At 42.9% G+C, this 22300-nt stretch overlaps 1 protein-coding gene across 1 annotated transcript in view; it reads right to left on the reverse strand.

Annotated features, from left to right (window-relative positions):
• The window catches only part of rims2a (regulating synaptic membrane exocytosis 2a), a 139915-nt gene that overhangs the window by 77473 nt on the left and 40142 nt on the right, over positions 1–22300 (reverse strand). The window lies entirely within an intron of this gene.

Raw genomic sequence — 22300 nt, forward strand, 5'->3', positions numbered from 1 at the left:
GAAGCGTGCGTGTGTGTGATGTCACCGCAGACATGGCATCGAGCCGCAGCATGGGCGACGTGCTGTGAAGCAGATTGATGAGCAGTGAATCAACTTAACTCGCCAACAATAGAGAGGCATGTATACTGTGTGAACGGTACATTATGGTAATAGAGGCCAGGGCTTCTATACGCTCCTGCTGTGGGAATAACAGCAGCCCTTGTTACTGCTGTTGTCCTATTCTGAGCTAACTTTAGAAACCCTCTGCTGTAACAGTGCGTCATGGAGTTACAGACAAGGACAGAGACGGCAGCAAGATTCAGTTCATGGAAGGTGATGCTGGGATTTTTCAACTAAAATGGAGACGGTTTCTGACATCTCTTTGATGTCGTGTTATTACTGCTTCCGTTTCTGCTACCAGGACAGCCTTGTACACCTGCAGTGCTCCAGAGGTAATTCCAGTTAATCATCTTTTTCAAGTACACTGTCCTTATCAAAAGCAGCGTAATGCATCAAATCCAGGGCTCAAAAAAAAAAAAAAAAAATTCATGGGATTACACCGTGGCCCCGAAAGATTAAAAAGTGCGACCCAAAAAGATTAGAAATGACCTGACATGCTCGTCATGATAAAAACCTTTATGTGATGTTATTTTTTCTACAATACGACACACAAAACAATGGGTGAAATTCCCTGATTCACTGTGTGGCATAATGAGAGGAGACTGTCCTGTTCTTTCTCTACAGATCTGATCAAAAGCATCCACAGACAGAGCCCCATTCCCAGGCTGCAAATGGACTAGATTGTCTAACTATGTCACTCAGTGTGTGTGTGTGTGTGTGTGTGTGTGTGTGTGTGTATGTGTGTGTGTGTGATTTTTCCCTATATTCAGTATCCCTATACTCTGTATGATGGAAACAATGCAACTGAGCAGGAAGCTCCGGCTGTAAATCATTAACATTTGATGTGGGTTTTTGATAAATCTGCAACACACAGGCTAGTGATCAGATTACTGTACAGCGGGAACATTTCAGCCTTTAAACTCAGAGACCCCGAGCACACAAACACAGCCAACAATCTGGATGCGGTCCAAATTAAGCACCATATCGACTTCAACGATAATAAATCAATTGCTCAATACTGGAATCCTAATTATTTACCAGGTTTCTGACACTCATTTATGAAAATGAAGAATGCATTTATGTTATTTTTAGCAGGTTTGCAGCAGACAATCATGGTATCACCTTTGACAGATCGGACATAAAAACAGATACTCTAAATGCAAAGTATCATGCCTGAGCTTAACCACCTATGGCAATCATATGATTCATTTTGCCTCTGTTACATTCTGACTGCTTTTTTCCTCCTCTCCATATCCTGCCGTTGCTACTTTAATAAGTGTTTTTGTCAGCAAAGAAAATAAAATGTCTTCTTGTGGATTATTTCCACAGTGGAAAAGAGAGCAAGGACTTTCTTCCCTGGATATAACTGCCTAGGGTTTATTTTTCATTTAAAACCAAAGAAACGCCACTAGCACAGCAATCAATAATACAGAGTCAATAAGGAAGCTTTCAGTGAGTGATGAACCTTTCACAGATGTTGCAGGATTCATGGTCTCAGCCGCATGTGTAGGCACCTACGCACATGTATGCACTGACACACAAACACCTGCTCGCCACACAGAACATTGCGGATAGCCTCTTTGTAATCTGCAATAAATAAAATGCAATAGTAGAGTTGCTGCTATGACAAGTAACCCCCAGAAAAACTGCACTATTCTACAGTTTAAAAAAAAAGGGGGGGGGGGGGGGGGCTGGACACACCAGACATAAGTAAATACCTTCACAGCTAAATAAACTGTAAAACTATCTATAAAACACTACATTTTCACACATGCTTCATCCAAACTACTTGTAACAGTCCAAATCCCCAGATACAGCCAGCCTTACTGAAAGTCACTGCCGAATCCTGGGATGTAGCTCAGTTCAAATCTCTGCCTGGCAGCTCTACGCAAACACATTCTGTGCACAATCCCAGTGCACACCCAGTTCCATCCAGCCTGCTACCAGGCCCTTGTTGTTTCCCAAATCCACTTTCCTCCAATACTAAAACTTGAGGTTCTCTATCTAGAGGTCTACGGCTGATCTGCATACAGCGGAAGATGCAGTCGTGCAGCAGTGCTTTTCGGTGCAACGCCCTCTCTGTCTGCTCTGCTTCTGCTGCTGCTGAAGAAACATCTTAAATAAGAAAGCCAAAAGCAATCAAGGTGAAAATGCAACGCTGCCCCCGTGGGGATGGTGCCACCACTACTTTGCTTATAATGGAGAGCAGTCAAATGAGAACAAATGAGTGGCGTCGTACTGCAGAACTCTCCTCTCTTAGAATGAATCTGGCCCGCTAATGACGACAATAGAACCTGGAACAGTCTCAATTGAAAAGAAAAAGAAAGCAGGAGCAGAACAAAAACAAGCCGAATGTGCATGTGCTTTTCAACTGAGAGAAATCAGAGAAGAAGAGACAATAAGAGGAAAAACACCTCTAATGATCCATTTAAAGATGCAGCATCACTCTGTCTTCCAAGACTGACTCAGCCAGGTGCTGGGAATCTGGGACGCAAAAAAACACATCCAATCCTCCCATACAATCTAACAAGCTGAAACTCCTGAGGCAACTGGACAGTTCAGCAGAAATTCCTAATATCCAGATGAGCGCGTACAACCCGGATGACCTGCTTTGATTCTTGTGTTGTGGTCTGCTTCATCTAAAGCAACCTGCCACACTGCCGGACAAGCGTAGTTGCAGCCCAACTGCAAAGGCAGCCCTACTGCAAAGGCTTCTGGGTGACTGAAAGTGAGCCGACTTTTGGATTTATCACCACCATCATGCGATCTCTACAAATGGCTGGAGGTCAAGCAGCGACACCCTCCAAGCCACTGGCCACTCGGTCCTCTGCCTCGGAAATGATTGCACTCCTCGGTTGATTGCTAGCTAACATCTATCACCAATAAGTATGTGAGAAGCTCTCACCTTATCTCTTTCAGCCTGAAATTATATGACCAAACTGAACAAATGACATGGCTTATGTATTTTTCTCTTTTTTTTATCCACTTTGCGGATTTTCAGACATCAAATCAAATATACAGAGAGAGAGCGAGAGCGAGAGAGAGATAGAGAGAGATTTGGAAGATAAGTCTACTCTGTGCATGTGTGTGGGTGGGTGTATTAAGACTAACTGTATCTGGTGTTGCTAAAGTCACTCTTCTGCCATAGCACTTTTCACATCTGTCACCGTGTTTCTACATTCCCTCATCCTTTACTCCATCCTCACCTCCTTCCTCCCATGAGGTGAGCTTGAAGATCCGCTACTATGTGGTGTTTGTTATGGCGGTGGTGACAGCTGACTGACAGAGAAGGGGAATGAGGGAGGGCAGGTGGGAGATGGGTTGTTGACACCATGTTAGCCCAGACAGACGTAAGGAGGGGAATGGTAAAGGACCCATGGAGGTGTTTTATAAACTCGTAGCAGTGCCCATATGACCGCCGCTTTGGGAGATAAGTAGATGGTAGGAGGTAGGAGCAGGATTCTGATTGGCACAAATAAAGTTTAAACATTTGTCTAAATGCTTTATGTAATGCTGAATTTGTGCATTTTGTCCTAATTACAAGAGTATTTCACACAAGTTTCCACGGCCTCTGCTGCAACATTTTCCCTCCACATTTCCCCAATCTCGCTGTTTGGCTATGCAGTACCACAAAACCTGAAGAGTAAACAGTGTATGCATCTTTACCAGTCTTACTAAAAATCAGTGTAATTCTACATTCTTCAAAAAAGATGAAGAAGTCAAACAGTTCATGTCTGTGTTGGAATAAAATCCTCCGTGGTGCTCTGAAGTGGTGCTCCCACTTCAATCTTCAAGTACATGACGTTCTGTGAAGATTTTGTTCTGTATTTTCACTCCTGCACACCAGCTCTTCTTAAGAGCTCACACTTGATGCTACCACTCTTCAGGTGCATCTGCTTCTATTGCTTCAAGAAGCCTGCGAGTGATGTAAAATGTTGAAAGCTGGACCGGTAACTCGCGAGAGAGAAAGCACTTGAGAACTGGATTATGGGCTGCTGTGGCAGTAAAGCCATAGCAGACCAACAGCTTTTCCACCAAAATCTGTTTTCTTGTCATAATATGTAAAAAGCAGTGAGGAGTCTTACAGATAAGCCAGTTGTCTGGGCTTGTTGGCTTTCCATAAGTACAATAAGTAAGTAGTGAGGAAATTACAGTTAAATGTGTTGCCTAAATTAGCGGTGATTTGTTAATACTTTATTTCTACAGATACGGCTTGAAACTAGGATGGAAGGAAGCCTCTCAGAGTTTAGATGTTAATAGCCAAATGCTGAAAGGGTATAAAATGCACACAGTAGCCATTTACTGTGTAACATTAGGTGACTGCAGTGATTTTTACATATTTATCTGATACCTGAGAAGTGGAAAAATCTGAATAATCTGTACTGGGAATTTGGTAAACTGTTGCCTGAGTGGCCACCAAAGTAAAGAGTGAAAGCAATCAGATTGTAATCTGGCTAACACCCATCCATCTCCTAACTTAACTGATTATCCAACCAGGAGGATAAGGGATCTATCTCAGCTGACATTTGGCGACAGGCAGGGTAAGTGAAACAGACAACTATTAACTCTCAAGTCCACACCTATGTGCAATTCCCAAACATTCATGTCTTTGAACTGTGGGAGGAAACCAGACCACCCATTGAACCTTCTTGCTATGAGGTTACAGCACTAAAAACGACACTGCATGTCTGGCTAACAGAGGGGCACCTATGAGGAGCAAAACAGTGTAAAATATTCCACTCCAAATGTTATTTTGCAAACCTCTATGTTGATCGGTACACTATACGCTTATAATTTATCAGATTTTCTGTTTTTAATAAGAGTAAATAAATGATAAGACCCAAACACTCGCTCACAGCCTAAACGCACAGTTTCATTCACAGAAGACGATTGCAGCCACCCCCTCACTTCATCTCCCTGCTCTGTGGAAAGTTTTGTGTGAAGCAGGCAGACAGAGAAGTCGAGCAGCCCCACATCTATCAGCGCAGCTGACAGTGTCTGTACATCGGTGAATGTTTTCACTAATTGGCTCCAACAACACAGACTCCATCCTCCTGTCAGCACGTAGACCAAGCGGTGCCTCGTGTGTTCATGCTATGTTTATACCCAGCATGGTTGATATATCTTCTGCACTGCACAGCCCGTTAGATCTCCTTTTTAAGAAGAGGCACTGCTAGTGCTCTATGTAGGCCAAGCCCCAGCAGAATATGCCATTAAGATTAGCTACAAGTCAGGACTGCTATACTGCTGCATATTTCTCCTCTCCCTATAGAGAGAGGTTAGAGGAGCAGAACATGTGTACTGTATGTTTTTTCTATACTGCCAAGACCGGCAAGCATAAAATGTACACCACAGCTGATTTTAAAAGAAAAATTACCTGTGTGGAGCAGTGACACAATCTGACCGTATGTGGGGGAAAAGCTGGAGCAGTACACGAGCACTGTCTTTAATTATCCTCACTGAATTTAGCTTGACTTAACCACAGCTGTATAACACAGAGAACTGTTGAAGGACAGGGTGGGGGGGGTGTCCTCTGGAGAGCCTGTAAGCAATCAACACCCCAACACCAGTGGGTAATTACACTTCATTTCTGCCAAGTGCTTGAACCTACAAAAAGATGCATGTGATTGGTGTTCAACTGTGACCAGACCATACTGCTACATCACCACATGAAAGACATCATAATCCTATTCAATCCTTCTAAGAAAACCACATAACAGCCTGTGTGACAACATCTGGGAAACAAAAAGTGGCTTTCTGACTTGAAAATAAAAATGGTAGCTTTACGTCTTTGGTGTTTATGGGCCAGTTTAACCTAGCATCTTTAGGGCTGTCAGTGCAGTTGAAACTATGCAAGTGTAAATTAATCATTAATAATGCCTGGATTTGAGCAACACTGATGATACATGCACACCTCAGTGTGGCACTATCAAGACACAGCCATCCACTGTGTTATGCATGTGCTGCAGTTACTGAGCTTTCAGTAGATTTAATTTTTTTTCAGAAGCAGAGGCAGTAATCATTTGTAACATAATGTCTACTATAGCTCGCTTCCCACTGAAAGCTTTTTCACCCAGATTTAAACGCCCCTTTAAAATAATTAGAACTGTATCAGAACTCAAAAGTGAAATTTTTTCAGCATTTTTGTTCCTCACTGACTTACTTGCTTTTGTGTTTCTCTCGTCTGCACAGTTTAGCATGATACAGCAAGTCCTTAAAATTCAACATCAAAATCTTCAAAGTAAGGAAAAACCTCTTTCCCTTCAGGACTCAGAGTAGAGCTGTGTACCTGACAAAGTAGTATTTCACACTGCCTGGTTGAACATTTCAAGTCTATTGCACAACTGACTATATCCATTTCTGATGTCATAGCGTACTGACATAGCCTGTATATGCTCTTACATCACTGCAGCAAGGTGAGACATTAAACTACTGGAAGTCCAATTATTCAGCTTCACACAAACACCACGCTACCTCTCCATGGATATCCTCCGTCCATGTGGCAGTGCTGTAGCATGTGAACTGTTCAGCGCAATAGACCGCATAAAAAGGATGAATGTAGCCACAGAATCTGACATGTGAAGCCAAATGCTTTAAACCTGCATTTTTTTCTGATGGCCAACAGGGGGCAACTTTTCTAATTTTAAAGGGATAGCCTTCTTCTCACTTGATCTACGACCTCTGTAAACACTGTCCTGGCAGGTTTACGGCATCAGTCCTAAGCTTCAAGACTTAATGAACACAACATGAAGTTCATTTTGTAAAGGATTGTTTAGATGATACAGCAGGGTATGCTTTAAGAAGTGGCTACCTTGTGTATGACAAGTCACCACTATATGAGCCTGTAGTGTCCCAAATCCATCCTTCACATGCTTCAGAATCCGAGATGATGAAAATGCCAAACTTGATTCCACACACCAGTGTGACATCACTATGTCCACATCCATCTTTTATATACAGTCTATGCTCAGGGCTTCTCAGGCATTTCCACAAAGTGCTCTGTGTAGGGGACATAATGAGATTTGTCAGCGTATATCATAACCCAGCATTTTATACTGTAACAAGACACTGGGATGCATTTCTGCAATGAAAAAAAAACAAACATCTTAAGAGCTACTTTCTCCCCATCTCATTCTCTTTGACACACTAGTAATTGCACACATACACACACATTTCTTCTCAGTTCTGCTAAGTATGCATTTTTCATTCCAGTGAGCAGGGCTGCATTCGAAATCAAAGACAGTGACGCTGCACGGCTGTCTGGCTGCACAGAAAGTGAGGAAGTAATGAAAAAAGCTGAGGGGTGAGTCAGAGGATGCTTTAATAATCCTTGCAGCCCAAAATAACATCTCTGGGGCCGGACGGACCAATGACCCTCTTGGGAAACCGGCAGCAGTCCAGGCTGGTCTGGACTACCCGCATCTTTCCCTCCATTACCCCCAACCCACACATACAAATATGCCCCCCCACCTACACTCTGCTCTTTTTTTTTTCTCCCAACTCTTCTCCGTCTATTATAGTCAACAGATAAGACTGCAGCAGCGAGGCACGACGCGGCAGACAGCCAAGCCATCCCTGTAACAAATACAGAGCAAGACTAAGCAGTGTGGAGGCCGTGTGTGCACTGGATTTGCACAAAGTGCAGTCAAGTCAGGAGGAAGAAGGAGTATGAGTTCTGTTCACAGGTGAGCAGTATTTCTTTTGTTATTGTCCAATCACTGAAGATAAATGGTGATGGGTCCAAAGCTAAACGGCTCTTTGTGTTAGGTTCAAGGCTGTGTTTCCGATGTTCAGCATCACACCCTGCAGTGGCTTTTCTCTCAGTGTTCTGCCCCGTGCAACAAATGTAGGCAGAAAATGAGTCCATCATCTTGTATTACAGGCACCATTCTGATATTTCAACAGGAAACCTGTGGAGTCATTTCACATTCTTGAATTCCACCTAATCAGAGTCAGACTTCCTGTATTTATCTTTTTTGACAAGTGCTGTTAACTATAGCAGCACAAACTAGCTGCTGAATTTGTTAGAATGGGTTTTTGTAACCTTAGCTCATGTCTCCCACACAGTATCACACTATGATAAACATTAACATGGTAAACTCGTTCATTACTCGTTCATAAACCTCACATTTAACAAACAACAAGCAAACTGGCAACTGCATCAGCCAAGCTGCAGTAACACCATCAGTGTCTGCTAAAGCACCACTGCTTAGCTATTCTCAATACTGTGTTAGAAGCATTAGGTACAATCAGACAGTCTAAGCCAACATGGGTGAATTAAAAGCAATATTTGTTTGGTGCAGTTAAAACTAATTTTCTGATATTCAGCAGTTCCACTTGAAATGGCCTCTCCTGCAGTGCCAGACAGAGTTTATCTTTGGAAGAGAGAGACAGCGTTGCCAATTGTCCAATTACACAAAGTATGAATAAACAAATATGTTTATTAATGTATTTGAGGTAGTAGAAGCTTTATTCAGTGGAAAATCTAAAGCAACCAATCAGAGAGCAGCCTCGGGTCACCTGCTTGCCAAAGCTTGAAATATCTTCACATACACGTTTGGCTGGTAGCCCTTTTACAGCACAGGTTTATGGTACATGTTTAAAGGTACTCACTTTGGCCATTTCCATCTCCATATTTGGATCTGTGGACTCAACTAGAGTAGCTTTGCATGATTCCCAGTTCAGCCTCTCAGTTCACCCACTGTGTGAAACAAGCTGATTACTCCATTTCTCTGTCCCTTTAAGCCAGCTCTCTTCTAACTGGCTGCCCCTAGCAAACAAAATATTTGAATGGCTGGTGGGTGGGAACAGAGCTCTGTGCTTGAGATGACCACATTAGGGATTTCAGCTGTCATACAGGCACCTCATTATTTTAAATTCTGACCAGGCTTATGATGAGCACCCACCACCATAATGTTAAATACAGTATATGACAGAAATTAAGGATGAGCATACTAGGTTTCATTTAAGCAGACTTTGTTTTCTGGATAACTGAAAGGTGGAGGTACTCCAACCCCCATTATTAACCAGCCGATGCTGACCCTGAACACTCCAAATGCTGGTGACCCTACATAACTAGTGCTGCAGAGGCAGAAAAGTTGATTTTAGAGTGCTGTGGACCAACTTCCTACACACCACTAAAGCAAAACCTCCACACTGCTTGACCTTAGCTGTTGTTAAAAGAAGCAACAATGATATTTCATAGGAAGATGCCTGCACACTGTAATGTTTAGAGCCCTTCTGTCAGACAGTTTTTGGATGTGGACCCTGCATTTTTTTTTATGTGGGTAAAGAATATACCAGTGGTTGAGTCTACGACATGACAAAGCAGACCACCCAACCTGAGCAAACAACGTACAGCGGTGAGTAAGAGCTTTAAAATTTGTAATGAATCTCAGTGCTCCATGAAAGACAACTTTCTAGGATATGTAGAAGTTTCAGCTTTATAACACGTGAGATCACTCATTGTATTTCTTTCTTAATTCTCTTTTGCCTCCTACAGACTTGGTGCTTGGAGATAGTTTATCACAAACTGAGGCCTGAATGGGAAGAGACTGCCAGGGAAAGGTGGCATAAGTGCTCTCCAATTACATCCACAGGGAAGGGAAGCCACTGCAACTGAGTTACCCCAATGCATCTCTGTGGCTGCGCCTTGGGCTTAATCAAATCAGCATGTATGCTGCTGGCAGTGTTGTTCACTGGTTGTCCAGCTTAGAAAATGCAAGCTCATAATATGCACCAACTACAAAGTTAAGTGATAGCAGCACACTTTGCATCCTAGAGCCAGAGTGAGTCCCACTGTATGCAAAGTGAATTAGTTATAAAACAGTCCATCTGCAATCGGTCTCATTTAGAAAGAATCTGTTTGTTTGGATTTTTTTTTATTAAAATTAAATTAAATTAAACTAAAGACAGCAGAATGCAAAAGGTTTTTATTTGAGACCAGCAACTTAAGACACGCTGCATCTCAGGGTTTGGCCTGCAATGTGCCAAATAAGGCATACAAAATTGTGGGAGTGCAGAAAAGCTAAATAATAGGAGAGATGTACCAAAGGTTTCACCTGAGCAACCACATTAAATAACCTCATTCTCAATGCTGGTCTTGGACCAGTTTGCAAAGCATTCTGAAACACTTCTCCTCGGTGAAAATGCTATTCATTTCAACATAGTTTTAAAATAAAAAAACTGGTGTTCCCACCCATCTCTTCTACTTCCAAGCTCTCTTAAGTTGAACTCAAACACACTGGCTGCTGGAAGACTTGCCTGGAGGCAGTCTGAAAGTTGTGCATAATGTGGTGAAGGTGCCTCCCAACCACCTCCTTAAAACATTTTTCTTTCTTGTCTGACAGCTGTCACTACACACACACACACACACACACACACACACACACACACACACACACACACACACACACACACACACACATCACAAAAACACATTAAATGGTGAAAGGCTGGGGAAGCAAACAAAAAGGTAGACCTGGACGATATGTGTCTAAAATTTTCAATTTGTTTTAACACATTATGGGATGTGAGATAAGATCATTTTTCACTATTTAATTAAATTTTCGAATACTTTCATTAATGGTACACTGCTGCTTCATTTCCCAGAATGAATTTAATTGTTCTAATAACACAAGACACGCAGATAGTAGGAGATTAGTAACATCCAGGTAAGATAAGTAAGGACTTTTTTTTAACAACTATTTCCACAGGAGACAGAAATGAAGACTGACTAAATGCCCACTCAGATACAAAAATAAAGCTGACTTTTTCCGACACAGCTGGAGTTTTCACCATAAAAAAAAAAAAAAAGCAAGCTTTGTGAAGAAGTTATGCCTTTCGCTTTTGTCTGATGAAAAAGCCGCTTGCTGTGAGCCCAGCAGAAAGACCTTTTCTCCTGCATTCGATGGCATTGACAAGCCGACGTATCAATCGATGAACCCGCGGCCAGACCTTTGCAGGGCGAGCCCCAGACCAAAGAGTTGCGTGGGTTAATTGTAATTGCACGGGACAGTGTTTGTAACACATGCCGTGAGCTGGAGAGCTAAACTGGCCAAAGGGGGCTCTGCACCGAGCAAACATCTAATCTGGGATAGTTGATTATAGGGGCGTGATGGGATCCTTAACCTTAACTTATTTTCTGTTTAATTAACTAAATCACAATTAGCCACCATTTCATCCATTAGGTCTCTAGATTTACAAGCACTACAAGAAGCAGCGCTCATCTCTATATTATAAAATGTTTCATGCAGGTGATGACATTAACTGAGTTCCTGATTTAAGTTTTGGCACAAAAATCCAGCTTTTAAACTTTACCCATACTTGTAAAAAAATTAGAGCATAAGTGTGGTGAAGCAAGCAGGGGAAGAGAAATGCTACACAATTTGGTAAGTAAGGAGAGAACTGTGAATGGTACAGGATCAAGAGCGCCATTTGAATAAATGGAAGGAAGCCCAGCTGGTGAAAAGAGAAAAATCTTCAAAGTCAGCTTCTTTCCTCATCCTAGCCACCCCTGGAGATCAGATCAACTACTATCCTAAACTTAATGAACTAGTAAACATTGGGAATTAAATGAATATTACATGGGGTTTCATTAATGCCAGCCAGCAGACTCCAAAAATAATGAAGGCGGGGAGTGCAAGGGGGAAGAGACGGTTATTGGAGCTGTTTCTTCCCTGTGTTTACTCAGCATCTGCCTGCCAGAGACGGAGGCTTTTGATCACTCCTCGGCTGGGTTCTCCTCTGTGCTGCGTGGCAGGAGAAGCCCAGGGAGGCCGCTGAGCACCGTCAGGGCCGGCTCATTTGCAACACAAATGAACTGAGCTAATTGTACACGTGCAGGGAGACGTGGGAGCAGTGCACACGGTGCAATGTTTGCAAAATATGGAAATAATTAATCTCTTTGAGCTCGTGAAATACCATCAGTGTTGCAAAAGAGGATTTGAGTATGGGCTAGGGATGAGACGGATGATGATAGCAATGGACTGGAGAGACGCAGATGTTTAGATTAAGCTGTTTCATTATTGCTTTATCACACAGTTTCTTCAAGTGTATTTTTGGTAATTGAATAAATGGGAGCGTTAAAAAAAAGAATTGGAATTGGGGCACGGTAACAGGATTACATGTAAAGCAGTCTATTCCCTATTCATGAAACAAAGCGTGTGGGTATGCTAACAGGTCAATCGTGCGCTGGGTACGTGGAGTTTAAATAGTAAAACACCTAAAAGCCCTAAGCTATGATTTAAAATTCACTCCATACACACACTGTGTGTATGTGTGTGTGTCTATAATTTTCGCAGTAACAGCACAGTTTGAAATGTTTTTGATTGACTCCCCTCCACTAAATAACAGGGATTTACCTAAGAAAGTCTACCTCCTGACCTTCCAAAGGTCTGACCTTATAAGCCTCTTTAATCAATAAATCAAATGTAAAACAAGAATGATAATGCTGTGCAGGAGCAGACAGCTTTCAGTTAATGACTCCACTGACTACCAAGGCCAGAGGAGGATTTGTAGAGTGGCACACATATGCGCACGCCACTAACATTGTACAGTGACTTTCAACCGTGACAGCAAAGGTGGTCAAATTTAACCCATTAGATTCTTAAATGGTTACCAATGCTGACAAATGGCATCACACATCAAGGCGTATGGGTGAAAGCAAAGCACTATCCACGTGGCATGAGCAGTTTCTCTTCTCTCCCTTGGCTATTTAAAAACAAGATGACATCAGACATCTGTTTGAGAGCACAGAAAAAGCTTTATAATGGGGGGGGGAGACCTCCTAGGGACTGGGCTTCAAACATACAGTATGAGCATACAAGTGCAGCCACACAGACACTCACACAGAAGCATAAGGACACACACACACACACACACACACATATATATAGAAGAGCTGAATCTCTCATTTACGCCACTCAGCAGCCTTCTCTTTAGTTGGTGGAAAAAGGAAGTTAAGAACCTGGGGCGGCACTGGAAGTGGCTTATAATGAACCAAGTGAAGGGAAAGCACTATGCCTACTGTATCCCAACCATTTATGACAGGTTAAGGTTGAGGGTCAAACACACGCACAAACGCATGCGCATGCATGTCTATTCAGCCTTTGAGGGAATCAGTCTCGCTCCATGAGCATGAAAAGAGCCCAGATGTCAGCGCTCTGCACAGGCTGGCGTTTCTGTTGAAAAGTACTCTGTCTTCCCTTTGTTGCTCTGTGTCCCCTTCTTTACCTTCCTCATCCTGTTTCACTGCTGAGAATGGCCTGGCCAGGCAAACCTATACACCTACCTAATATACATCCCTGTGGATGATATCACGTGTGCTCCTTGCTGTGGGACTGTGCTGTGGCGAACTGTAACCAAACCTCAGCAAAAGCAATTTCACCTCCCTCTTTGGGCAGTGGCAATAGCAGCAGAGACAGCAGGCCTGGGGCTAGGGACATTAGCCTGATGTTTATCTGGTCACACAGTCCACTGCTAGCTACCAGTCCCCCATCTTTCTCTTGCTCTCTCTCTCTCTCTCTCTCTCTCTCTGTCTTTCTTCCTCTCTCACTTGTGGTTTGATGCTGAGATATGATTTGGTGAGAGGAGTTGAGCATATCGATTCAGCCTCTGCCGCTGTCTCTCTCTATCACTCCAACTCTCTCCACTTTCTCTCTTGCTATCTGCCTCTTTTCTTTCTCTCTCTAGCGTGCAATCATAATAACCCCTCTCTTAGACGCCCAGGCAATAAACCAGGGCCTCCCTTCTTCCTGTGCACTTCTCCCATGGCGAGGACAAAACCAATAAAGGGCCGGTTTAATTACAGCTGCTGAGTGCCGCCGACACCCGGGTACGACACCACAGGGCTGAGGGTGGGCTGAACGTGGGAGAGCCGTGACGGGATGTTAGGAAGGAGGTGGAGGGTGCAAAATAACTACTGAACATATAGCCATACTCTGAATCCCATCAAGACAACAGTCTTTAGCACTCGATACCTAAACGTCTTTTAACCCTTACAGCTTTAACCAGACTAGTGTGCTTTAACTAGGCACTCCGCATAGATAGATGAAGTGCAGTTCGATATCTGCATTGTGGCTTGCGGTCTCAGTTTCAAAACTGTTGCACCCCAAGAATCCAACTCCCAGTTTCTTGTTGTTTCTCAGTATGCGATCTTTCTCCCCCTCCTCCTCCTTCTCATCTCTCTCCTTCCCCTTACCCCTTTACTCTCATTGGCCTCTTCTCCTTTCCTCTAGTTCTGTCACATCAACTTGAATCTGGGGCTCCAGAGGTTCAGAGTCCCACAAGCTGCAGTCTGTTATGTCTGCTTTGTCTACAGCTCTGTCACCATGGTGACTGATGCCTGGGTGTTCCTGCCTCCTCTGGTACGTTCTGACTACTCCTTGCCATTTTTACTCCCTGCTTTGTTTCTCCACTGAACTCCTCACAATGCTTGTTATCAGTATGGGCTGACAAGATGCAAGGGCAGAAATCGGTAGAACGTGTGCGTCATACCATGCAACATATAAGATCGGATGCGAGTGCTTAATGAAGTTACTTAAAGCTTTCAGATTGAAATAAATCATGCTAGAAATAACTGTTCAGATTTATTTTATGGATGGAAGTTCTCAGTTTGCTTATTTTTCTAAACTAAAACTGAGCAATTCTTTGACATGGGGAAAAAAACTTCCCTGAAACATCCAGCTGCTGCACAGAGAAGTCTAAAAATCTGTTCTGCATCAGTTGTAGCTGAAGGTGGACTAGCCCTAATCCTCGTAACCACTTGATGATATAGTTTCAAGAAAAGTTCGCAGCCAAAAACAAAGCTATTCTGAAAGGTTAACCTCGCAACATCACAGCAGGAAAACTACCAAGTGTGATCGTCCGAACACATTAAGCTGCACACCCGTAATTTAACACTGCTTTGCAATCAAATAAGAAAATAAGTCTGTGCATGCAGCACTTACAAGCCCGCATTTCCTAATTAGCTCAGTCGAGGACTGCTACAGGAAAATTTGCTGCTACAGATGCAACACTGAAAAAGCAACTGAAATTTGGCTCTTTACTGAGTGGGCTCACACCTGCTTAGTGAAGTAATTCAGGATGGAACATAAAGTTAAATATGATCAGGTTTAATCACTGGGATTGCAGAACTTGCGTGTTTTCTGTTCCATAATATCTCTGCGGTCAGTAAAGTTGTGCAAAAATATTTCAAGGGGAAACTGCCATGATTTACATTTGATGTTGGTTAAGTTACCATCTATTGCCAAATGAGGGGGCACAATGGTAAATGAGGCCATAGTCCACTCATATAAGTATAGAGCATTTAAATATTTTATATATTGCCAACTGGGCATCAGTGGCAACAAACCACACATTTCCTACAGCTGCAGCTTTACATTTAAAGCATTTATCTGGTGAAACACATAGTAGTTATACAGTTACTGGAAATGCAATGTGTTTGCTTGTGAGCTTAGACCAAAATGCATCTGTAAAAAGTAGACACTGGTTATTTTCAGGATTTTGTGATAGGGGATTAGTTAAAATATTGCAGCAAGTAAGACCACCAAAGGATCGGCCACAGTGAGCTGCTGGATGAGACTCCTCACTGAGATAACCAACTACTTTCACCGTGCCCTACAGACTCGTGCCATCTGCAGTGACAAAAAATAAATAGTTTACCCAACTTCTTTATTAAAACATCTGTTTGTTTTGCTGCCCTCAGAATTCAGTGACCTGTAGTATTAAATCACATCTACTGTTTAACTCCAGTAACTACCTGTGTCACCAAATCAGCAGGACTGAAAGCTCCAAGACTGCCAGTTTCAGTTTCAAATTCATTTCTCCAGAAAAAAATTTTCAATGATATTTTTGATAATGAAGATATGAATGCTTTGTGGACAAGTGTACAATCTATGTTAACTAACAAAGAGACAACATCATCATTTCTAATGCTCAAATATTACACCTTATCGCTATGGCAACCCAACTTGTGGTGGGGGACAAGAAAAGTATGGGAGATGGGTGTGGGAGAAATCCAGAGTTTCCACATCAGAAGAAGCTTCAGTGTAATACTGACAGGGCTGGAAAGAAGTTGGTTTGCAATGTGCCGCACATACAAGCTACAACATGCACAGCTGCAAATACACCGTCACTGCGGGAGGACAATATATGAGAATGTGGGATGATGTAAACAGCTCTGAGTATGAGGATGACTCACTAAACTCACGCCCCTGACTGTGCGGCACATTCGGAATCATTAAACTGCAGCCACATGGGTTTTTTTTAATATGCTGGATGTGACGCACGGAAATGCTTTCAATACACTGAATCTATGCAGAAAATCAAAGGCTCCCATACACCACACCACTCACTTCGCAACAGCTCATCTGGGGAAAGACTACAAGATCTGCGCTGCAAAAACTCAGTAACATCCTTTCTAAGGCTTCAGCAGGAGTCCAACAAACACGTTTTGGTCGGAGGCATTCTGGAGATGAAACACTGGATGTGTTATAAAAAGTAGGCACCAGTTATTGTTCATTAGATGTGGCGGTGGGGCGGGCGTATGTTTGCAGTTTAAATGTAGTGACTGACCACTCAATTCCAAACCATTCAGGCCTTCTAAGAACAGATCTCCAACACCCCATTAGGACCTCTGCTGACGCACACATGCATAATACATGGAAGCTGGATCTAAAAGCATACAGCCCATTAGGAGTCCGAGACTGAGAGAAGAGCAACAGAGGGAGAGAGACTCAAACAGCCCTGATCGAACGGATGGCTAAGCTGGCTATCCACTGATAACGGCACACACTGCTGGTTTGCAGTGTTGTGTTGTTATTGTGTACCTGTGAGCTTGATGATACTATGTACAGACAAATTAGTGAACAAAGAGGTTGACACTGGCTGTGCCATACTAAAAAAAAAAGTAATTACCTTTATCATTACTCTCTCATGAAATCTGTCTACCATTTAGATACACCAGCTGCAAATGTGATCATTTATAATAAAAAATTATCGGCTCTGGTCTGCTTTCGACTACCATTCACAGACTGAACGAATTTGCTGAGAAAAAAAAAAAAAAAAGGTTGTGATGGAAAATAAGTTCAATTTAATCAGTCAGATGTGATGATTGCTGGATCACAATTTCCAGGCACAGAGCCTCCCTGTTCTGCCCTTCCAGTGGCTGAGTGTTCTGGCCATGTAATGTGAGGTGGCAGAGCGCCCGGCAATGCTGTAAATTATTTCTGCCGGTGGGGTGGGGGACAAGAGGGGAAAGACTCGCAGTCCCCAGAGACAGACTGTGGACGGTGTGGCGATACAGGGTCTGCATCTAGCAAGGAAGAAAAGTGGACTGTCGGTTATCTCGACTCCACGGCTGCAAAAAACGTGTGGTCTGCGTGCAAGTTTACAGCCCTTCTGCAGTATGCATTATGTGTCTAACAGCCATGCCTGGCCAGATCACCAGAGGCCTCTCCGTAGGGTACAGAGCGTTTAGCAGACTAATCGTAATATGCTTCAGTGCCTCTAAGAGAGCCAACTTTTCTCCCTTTCCCTCCCCACACACACTCATTTCTGTCACATTTTAACAGCACATGTAAAATACGTTGCAGTAATGCTGTAGACAAAAGCTACATTTTTCAAATTACAATATGCACACAATTATTGTTCTGTTACTCTAAGCATAGATTTCTTAATTCATCTGCAAAAATGTATGTGATGTGCGTTCTTGCTACTGTTTTGTGTAGTTTAGTAACTGATACCTTTTTTAAAAAAACTTGCTTCATACGGCCTCCCACTAGATACCCTCAAAGGCACATATAGTGGGCGTGTAGACGTGGGTTCCCACTCATCCCCAGCTCCGGACTCTTAAGATGTACATTAACCCTCGTGATCGTCACCTCCCTCATGTTCTCCTCTCAGGCACGACAGCAGCAGCAGCAGCAGGGGCAGAGACATGCTGCAGCAGCAGCGGTGCGCTGGGGCATAAAGCGCACGCGCGCACATACATCTACGGCTACGCGCACAGCACATACCTCGATATGGTCACAGCGCCTAAACTACCAACCTCCAGCAGTCGCTCGTGCACGCGCACTCAGCAAACCGCGGCAGGAACGCTGATCGGCCCCATCATCTAGCCAGGAAATATCTGCAGCAGTACTATATTGTAGGTTGTTATTACGCAGGTAGGCTGCCGATCGATAAATGCACCCTCTACCCCTCCCTCTCCCCGCCAAATACTCGCCTGACATACCAACGGGGAAGCCCTCCCCTCATAAATCTGGGCATTTCTTTACAAAGGAATCACTCACCCGATGTTGCTCAATGCCTGCTCGAACAGCTCCGTCTGCAAGATGTTCTGAGGTGCCGTGAAAGCCCCGTTGAAATGTGATAAAACCGAGCTACAGAACTGACGCAATGTCTCAAACTGCATTTTTCCCCTCCGTTTTCTTTTATCCTCAGTAAGTGCTCACCCTTTTCCCTTTTACCACCATTACATCCCAAAGCCTGCGCTCGCTCCGGACGCCCCCCTCCACACATACACCTCCTCAGTTTTTTCTTTTTTTTTGTTATTATTATCTCCCGGGGCGCATTAAACGCAGAAAAGACGCCGATCAAGTTCCATATTCCTCCTGGCGCTCCTGGTAAAAAGTGTCTTTAAGCGAGATGCATACCGGGTGGGATCCTTCGGTCATATTGCTTCAGACTTGAAACGAGAAAAAGGAGGTAGTGCCGGTGCCGGTAACAAGCCTTTTCTTCTCGCAGCAGCAGCAAAAATCTCTTCTCCGTATGGGAGAGGTGAAGGAGCGCCCGGAGGAAAGAAAAAGCTAAGAAGCATCCTATACGACAACCAGCAGCAGCATCAGCGGCGGCAGCAGCGTCCCTCACCGGCGCATCAGCTGCTGCCTCATATTCAACTCATATTTCCCGTCGCCTGTGAAGAGTACACACTTGCGCTAACACACGTACACACGCGCTATCGTGGCCACTGATACAGTCGCGCGAACTCTTCGCCATATTTCTCCATTCTGTCTCATGCAGTCTTTGGGACGCGCACAGCAGCAGATAACCCTCAAAATCATACACGGTGCCATACAATACAATACAGGGGAGAGAGGCGGTGCTGTCGTCACGGTTTTTATCTTTCCTACATTCCACATCCGGCTTTAGACTATCAGCTCTACATCAATCAGCAATAAGGTGACTGTGAGGAAAGAGCGCACAACAAATGGGGGGTTTCCCGAGAGGCTTATTTATTTATTTAATTTATTTAATGTATTTCATTTCATTCAGAGCCAACTGTAAAGACTTGAAATTAACTGAAAAGCACCCAGTGAGGCCCAGACCCTTCTTTAAAGCTGCTGTATTTAACACGGTTACATATTTTTTACAGGAGCTTTACTATTTTCTGTTGTCTGTTGTCCTGCCACGGTATAAAGACCGCTTCCTAAGCAGGAAGGTGATGGGAGACAGACTGGAAGTAGGTGATTAAAGACTTTGAGAGATAAATTATAAGTGTGCTAAATTTAAGCAGCTACTCAGCTGTTAATCTGTACAATAATGTCGCCCTTGTTTGAGCATGAGACAGTTAATGTATTTATGTAGAATGATGGAAGCACTGTGATAATATTAGGATAATAAAGTCCCTGATTTTAAAAAAATGTGGATGCTATAGGCATTTTTTTTTTTTTTACAGTTAAAGGAAAATTGTTCTTCAACCAATGAGCGGATAACACCTGTGACTACAAATGTTTCTATTATTCCACCGTTCCATCCAAGTGACCCAGTGAGTCAGCATCAACAACACTCGGGCACTGTTAGGTTTACCAACATCAAAATATCAGCTATGAAAAATTCATTTGATGAGTAACACTGTAAGTATAATGAAAAGGACAGTCTTAAAGGACATTTCCATATTGCTAAAACCCAGTTAACTGTTTTAGAAAACTTAGCTAAAATGTTTGCTTATTCTTATTATGTCAGTATCACTGCTCGACTCAAAACCAACCCTTTTCTAGATGAAAACAACAAAAACTGAACTATCTGTGTCAACTGACCATATTGTTATTTCACCACAGACCTGATCAAGGCTGATGCAGCATGCGCATAAATTGCGACTAGAGCTGGTACACAATTCTAAACTGAGACAGACTAGGTTAGATTAAGCAATGATGAATTGAACTGTCCCAGGCTAACGCATAACGGACTGGGTTTTGCTGGATGTTACAGGATAATGCAAGCTAAGTTTGTTCTGCTCCTTCCTCTTACATTTTTGGCAGGCTGAACGTGCCGCTGCCGGGTTAAATGTGTTAAAAATGCAGAAGCTGAAGAAATTCTTCCAGTGACTACATTCCCATCCCTGTTTAGGTATGGCTGTTTCATCAGCATCTCCCAACACTGCAGCTGTCCTGGCTTATTTGCGCGTTCATTCAAATGACACCTTCGAGACCAAGACAAATTGGAAGCCTTCCCAAGTTATTTCTCCTTATAAATAGACCGCCAGCTTTCCCCCTCCTTTTTTTTTTTTTAGCGCAACAAATCCAGGAGTTAATTTAAACATTCTTTAAGATTAATGAAAGTGGGTTTTGGTGCTTATGCAGAGGGAGTTCTATTTATGGACTCTGTGCTATCCATCATCAGCATTATCCCATGAATTTTCAGTGAGCCAGTTTCCTGTTGTCACTGCAAATGTAGGCAATGTCAATGCGAAAATTACTTCCCTGGTACCATCTCCACCTCTCAAGCCATGCAATCATTCAAAATACAGTGGAAACAGCCTGGATCGGAACACAAAGTGACTGAGTGACTGACTGCTTGGAGCAGTCTGAGCGACTCCTGCATCACTTTCCACTGTAAAGTACTGCAGCTTTGATTAGAATTTGCAGTTACACACAATTCTCTGCTTTTTATCACTGTACAGTGTATGGGAGATTTAACAAGAACAACATCCTTCACATTTTATCATGACAGGAGAGAAAAATATGTACAGTATGAGACATGCACTGCTTTTAATTAATATGATCTGCTTTGGGTCTAAATGAGAACCCTGGTCACTTTTACCATAAAAGTCATGATGGCAAGCCTACTAGGTCAGACCTACTAACAGCAACGCATCAATTTTGAGATTACCATGCCTGCTGTATGCACATGTTTCTCGTGCATTTTAGTCAGGGTACTAAAGAAAGATGAGTGCTCTAAAGAAGACCCTGAACAACAACATCACAGCATCCCCAGTTTTAATAAACATTTAACTTCAGCTATTTGTAGAAGTCTTTCTTTCTTCACAGACAGTAGCAGGACCTATCCACAAGCACATCCAATGTGGCACACATTTCCACACAGCCATAAATGTATTCATTGCTTATAATGAATTAGCCTATCCCTGACACAGAGACAGAATCAATCAGGGCATCGTGGCAAATAACACTGTGTACTCTTCTTCACTTCAGACAGAGGATGTCACACAGAGTTTATAAACAATAGTTAAATTATATGTTACAAAGTGGCCTCTGACTGAAGTCTACTAAAAATATGTTTGCACATGTTTCCATAACTGCAAGTAGGACACAACCTCTATTAAACTAAATACCAAAATCCTTCTGCCATATTGTATAAAATTCTAACCTCATGTGTTATAGATCACTTAATGTATAACAGTCGCACACCGTGGGTATATCGGATCTGACATCACTGTAACAGATTAATGAAGCAGTAATGTTTACGTGTCCTGTGTCTGAAAAGGTTCATTGCTTGGTTATTGTGTTCTTGTCTATATTTCTGTAGGGTTTGTACCTTATTATGTGGACTACCATACAGTTAAACCAAATGTGTTTTTACCCAAGATCTCACCTTCTTTTGTGAATTCTGAGAGCTCTGTGTTTAGAGACATGCTCTGACCACAGACTTGTGCAGGTTGGTCTGTCCCTGTTCTAGACAGGTATGTGTACCCACACTTGGTTGGCATATAACAGATGCAGAGATGCTTTGGGGTGAGACATACTGTACCTCTCCTATAAATGTGTGTCAATACACATAAATTACTCTGGGCTAATTTTGTGCCACTCTCCATTTAAATCCAGGCTGCCCACTGAGTTTGTTCTCCACAGACTGGCTCAATATACAGCCTGCATTTCCCATCTTTCCTACTGGAAATCTGGGGAGGGAGAACAGGTAGAGAGACAGGGTTTGCACTGAACAAACGTTGAGTTACCTTACATCT

This window comes from Archocentrus centrarchus, chromosome 16, assembly GCF_007364275.1.
Source record: "Archocentrus centrarchus isolate MPI-CPG fArcCen1 chromosome 16, fArcCen1, whole genome shotgun sequence".
Lineage (NCBI taxonomy): Eukaryota > Metazoa > Chordata > Actinopteri > Cichliformes > Cichlidae > Archocentrus > Archocentrus centrarchus.